We start from the raw sequence: 6,144 nt of genomic DNA, 5'->3' as shown, positions 1-6,144 counted from the left end.
CGAAATAAATAAATAGATAATTTGCTAATTAATTATATTAGTTAATTAAAACCCTAATCTCTCACTGACTACTGGGCCCCACTCGCTAATTAACCCATTTAGTTAGTCTAAACCACCTATTAGTGCCCCTGACAATGACATGTGGGTCCCAATGGACCCACCTATCTAGTTTGACTGGTCAACCGACCAGTTGACCTAATGAGATCACTCTGATGTCATGCTTGCGTCATCGTTCACTGTTCTGGATAATGTTGGTTTTAAAAATAATTAAAATCAGAAAATGATTAAAACTTTAGAAAATCATATTAAATAAACCGTAGCTCGGATCGAAAAACTTTATACATGAAAGTTGCTCAGAACGACAAGACGAACCCGGGTACGTGACCCGTTCATCCACCACACATCCCTAGCATAGCAAACCTGCAACCGTCCCCCTCTGTTTCATCTGTCCGAAAATGCTAAACTTCGGGAAAACTTTCCCTGATGTTTTGTCCTTCGTCGGTATCGTATAACACTGCGTTAGAACACCCCTAGCACCACTTATTGTCTTGTCATGCATCTGTTTGCTTGTATTTACTGTTTCTCCCCCCTCTCCTCTCCGGTAGACCCCGAGACCGCTGCTGATGCCCCTGTGATCGACTACGTCGACGATGACACTTCTTCTTTTTCATCAGAGCTTCCAGGCAAGCAAACCCCCCTTGAACATTCTGATATCGCCCATTTCTTTCCCTCTCATGCTTGCATTAGAACTGCTACTTCTTTCTGTATGATCCTACTCTGATGCATAGCCTGTTGTTGTTACCTGCTTTTATACCTTACCTGCTTATCCTAAACCGCTTAGTATAGGTTGGTTAGAGATCCATCAGTGACCCCACCTTATCACAGTTGCCTCGCTTATGTTCGATGACTCGATCAACGTGATCGACGCCCAGGCCCCGACACCGCACATCACCCCCCCTAGTTGTACGACTCTGTAGAGTTACCATCGAGTGCCGAGGGTGGAACCTCTTACATCACTCCTGATGAGATCTCTGTATTGTAGCTATACGGTCGAGGTCATCGAGGGTGATTTCCTCCTTAACCACTTCCGTTATGGCTCTGTCGTGCAACCCATCAAATGTGAACCTCGAGGGTGGATCCTCTTACGTTCACCTTGATGATAACATCGGGTGGGATTCACCGGGGGTGATTCCTCGGGTTTTCCCCCTTGGTGTTAGACACACAATTACTATGGTTACTATGACTTTGCACTGAGCCATGTTACTAAAGACGGGTCGACCCTGAGGGGTACCCGCGCGAGCTTAATAGCGAGTGATGTGGAGTCGGGTTGGCCTGGAGGGTGCCTGCGAGATACTTACGAGGCGTGGCCGGGCATTCTTAGCCCTTGCCGCAAGTACTCGAGACGGGGCGACGGGGTCACATCGATCGTGAGTCTCTGCTCGTTACCGCGCGTTCCTAATCCACTATGATTTGGATATTTGATCCGAGGGGCCTCTGGCCTGATAGCACTAACCATCACGTGGGCATAGTATGGGCGTTCTGCGTCGTATGCATCAGTCGAAGCTTAATAGACGTCAGCGACTGAGCGGTGCGCGCTGGGTTGGACTGCGTAAGCACCTACCTTGTTGAAGGAGGTAGCTAGGTCTGCTCACCGGCCGCGTACGCAACGTGCAGGAGTTCCCGGGGAGATGGCCCGCGACCCCTGGGGGCATAGGTTTAGTCTGGTGTGCTGGCCTCTCTATTAAGCCTAGGTCGGGTTGCGGCGTATTGTTTGGCCGAGGCCGAGCATGACCCAGGAAAGTCTGTCCGGCCAGAGTTAATCGAGCATGGTGGGTAAGTTGGTGCACCCCTGCAGAGAAGAAAACATCTATCGATAGCCTGTCCTACGGTAACGGACACTTGGAGTTGTATCCCGATCGATACAACTAGAACTGGATACTTGTGATGAGAAATGGATGGATATGAGAAATGGATATGATGAATGGATAGTATGGCTCTGAGATTGCTTTCTCGCAGGGAATCAAGAAAGGATCTCTGGCCGAGGTTGATAACACTATTGCTACTTTACTTTATGCTACTCTACTCCCTTCTGTTGCTGCAAGATGGTGGGTTCCAGAAGATGCTAGTCTTCGATAGGCTAGGCCTTTCCCCTTCTTTCTGGCATTCTGCAGTTTAGTCCACAGATACAACCCATTTCCTTTGATACAGATGCATACTTAGTTTAGATCTGAGGTAAGTCTTGCGAGTACTTTGGATGAGTACTCACGGCTGCTTTGCTACCTCTTTTCCCCCATACCCAATTGTTGTGACCATATGACGGATCCCAGGAGCCAGATGACGCCACTGATGACTACTACTACCTGGAGGATGCCTACTACTACGTGAAGACCGCAGACGACTAGGAGTAGTTAGGAGGCTCCCAGGTAGGAGGCCTTGCCTTTTCGATCGTTGTTGCTTTTGTGCTAGCCTTCTTAAGGCAAACTTGTCTAACTTATGTCTGTGCTCAGATATTGTTGCTTCCGTTGACTCGTTTATGTTCGAGCTTATGTATTGGAGCCCTCGAGGCCCCTGGCTTGTAATATAAAGCTTGTATTATTTTAATTTGTGTCTAGAGTTGTGTTGTGATATCTTCCCGTGAGTCCTTGATCTTGATCGTACACATTTGCGTGTATGATTAGTGTACGATTGAATCGAGGGCGTCATAGAGCCTAGTTGGGATGATCGGGGATCTAGCATTTGGGGTTGTCTTCTTTTATTTTGGTTCCGTAGTCGGACCTTGATTGTACTCTGGATGATGTATGTTTAACTTGTTATTTGTGTGAAGTGGCGATTGTAAGCCAACTCTTTTCCCTTTCTTATTCAGTACATGGGATTGTGTGAAGATTACCCCTCTTGCGACAAAACCACAATGCGATTATGCCTCTAAGTCATGCCTCGACATGTGGGAGATATAGCCGCATTGTGGGTGTTATATTCGGCTAGGTGTGGCATAAAGGAGGAAAGACGAAATTATCCTCCTCTATAGCCGGATAGGCGATCGGCTAGAGTTGGCTTTAGGGCATCTCCAAAACAAACCTTCAAATCCTTGGTATACATCTGGACCACGATGTCTGGACTATTTATGCTAATTTTTGTAATCTAATGAAGACCTTTAAACATTCACAAGGCAGTTTGGACCTCTGTTCTTCGACAAATCTAAGACAAACTTGAGGGACCTATGCAAGAGTATGGACATGTAATTGACCAACAAAATTCTTCCACATGGTCCTCTTCTCTTTTCCCTCTTCACATGCATGGTTCCTCTCTCCTCTGTCTCCTCTCAACCGGACATCACACCATAAAACCGCACTACATGCATGACCCCACTCTACTCTCTCTCTCTCTCTCTCTCTCTCTCTCCTCCAACCGGATTAGTTTATAAGTAGTGTTGGATGGTTTTCTCCCGCATCATGTCTGCGGACCATGTCCAAACATAGAAACGAATATTTACCGTGTCCGTTTACGGTCAGCGTCGAAGATGCCCTTAGGAGCTTACATGCACTACATGAAAGCATGTGTTATGATTCACAAGAACATGGTAGATTTATCTTTTCTTTTAACACAGTACACTACAAACGCAGCTGCTCAAACATATGCACATACTCACCCCTATGAACACATGTACGCCCACCTTATCCTTATGAGCAACTTCGAGAATCGAGAGGCTGAACATGCATAACATGTTATGATTGGTGAAGTCGCCACAAACACCTTCATAGTCTTTTTCACATGGTGAAAATCAGTAATTAAACAAAGTCATTACATTCCTGTAGACAGGATATCAATCTCCTCGTAGTCGACGGGAACGTCTCCTCACATTGAACGCATATCACTAGAACGCCTGAACTAAATTTACAAAATGTGAGCATTGGCGTCAAGTTTAGAACTTGAACACTACTGGTTGGAGATACCACTATTTTCCTAACAATTCAATCACAGATTGGTTTTGCCTAGATTTATCTTTGATTGATGAGAATTTTATTGGACAACCTTCATTTTTCTTTTTCTCGGAAAGATTGTGTATCGTGGGCTCGTGGCACAAGAGACCATTGTGCAAGTGCTCAACCGGGATCGAGTTGTGGGTGCGGCTATGTCTTCTTCTAGCGAGACAAATTGTTCGCTTACCCAAGTAGTAATGAGCCGGCCCAATGGTGTTGTTCCCTCGACCGTTTTTCGTTCACCAGTTCATTAGATTTCGTCCTTTTGCTTTTATGTTTTCTCTTTTTCTTTTTGTTATATTAAAAAACATAAATACTCATATTAAAAAAACTACAGTTTGTTAAATGTTTGTGCAGTGTTAAAAAATTATTGGTGCAACTATAAAAAAATCTCGATAGAATCTGAACAAATGTTTGTGTGTTATAAAAAAAAGGTTGTGCAAGGTTAAAAACTGTTTGTGCAACTATAAAAAAGCATCTGAATAAATGTTTGTGCATTGTGCAATCCTAAAAATATATGCAAAACACATGTTTCAAAAAATGTTAATAATGCATTTAAAAAATGTAAAAACATATATAAAATAAATATTCCTGTTGTATACATAAAATCTAGAAATGTGTATGGTACAAAGTAGACATGGAACATGTATTTGAAAAAATGTTAATCTTGTATTTTAAAAGGTTAATCATGTATTTAACAATTGTTAAGGTCGTATAAAAAATGTTCCTGATGTACGCAAAAAAATGTAGACATCATAACATCCATTCTAAGAAACTGTTAATTGTGTATTTTTTAAAAGGTTGAACTTGTATAAAACAATGTTTCATATGTATACGTACAAGGTGTATGAAAAAAGTAGGCATCAGACCATATATAATAAAAAATAGACATAAAATTATAAGTTTTCAAATATGTTAATCATGTATTGGGATAATTTTAAACATGTATATAAAATGTTTCTAATGTATACGAAAAGTGTTGAATATGTACGGGAAAAAACATGTAATGGGACAAATAATAAACTGATGAAATTCGACACAAAACACAGGAAAACGAATAAAAACCAATAAAAACAAAAAAAAACCTAGAAAACCAATGCAAAAGAATGAACCCAAGAAGGAAACAAATAAAAATTAAAGTAAACCGAGAAAACAAACAAAGAAAAATGAAGAAAAACAAACAAAGAAAGAAAAACATGTGAAAGCAATAAAAGAACCAAACAAAACAAAGAAAAAAGAAGAATAAAACAATAGTAAAAATTAGGAAGAAACGAGGAAAATAGGTAAATACAAAGAAAACAAAAGGCAAAATAATACAGTAAAAAATAAAAGAAAACCAAAAGAAGAAGAGAGAAAACGAAAAGAACAAAAAGAAAACCGGACGAACCAAACGCCCATCAAGCAAACGAGCAAAAGCTAATGGGTCAGCCCGATATGCGCGCGCTTCTGGCGAAGGAATATTATACTCACTATAAGCGAGATGTAGGGGATCTCTGCCCTCGGGAGCTGGGGCCGACCCAGGTGCGGAATGGGATGCCCCTGTTTTTTATTTTTTATTTTGCTTTATCTCTTATATTTTGATATGTGTTTCTTTGTTGCTTCTTTAAAAAATTTAGAATTACAAAAAAAGTTAAAAGCAAAAAATTGTTGAGGGATTTCCGAAAATGTTCATTAATTCAAAAAACATTAACATTTTCATAAAGAAGAACTAATTTTAAATTCAATGAACATTTTTATAAATTTCTGAATAAATTTTAAATTGAACGAACATTTTTATGAAATTAATGAAAAAACTTGTATTTCAGAACATTTTCTAAATTCATTGAATATGATGATTTTCAAAAAAAATAATGAACATGCTGTGAATTTGATGAAGAAAATTTGAATTTCAAAAAATGTACCGATTTTAGAAAAATGTCAATTTAAAAAAATTCACAGATTTGATGAAAAAAAATGTTCCCAGATTTCAGAAAGTGTTTCTGAATTTGTAAAGAAAAGGCAAAAAAAAAGAAAGTAAAAAACGAAAGGGTAGAGAAAATCAAAAATTAAAAGAGAATGGAAAATGGAAAAAGAAAAGGATACAAATATGAAAGAAAAAACAGGATAAATGAAATAAAATTCCAGTTTGGGAAGGTTTGGAATTTTTTAACCAAAAGCGGGTTGAAAA

This window comes from Triticum urartu, chromosome 3 (assembly GCF_003073215.2).
Source record: "Triticum urartu cultivar G1812 chromosome 3, Tu2.1, whole genome shotgun sequence".
Taxonomy (NCBI): domain Eukaryota; kingdom Viridiplantae; phylum Streptophyta; class Magnoliopsida; order Poales; family Poaceae; genus Triticum; species Triticum urartu.
Note: the sequence above shows the minus strand (reverse complement) of the source record.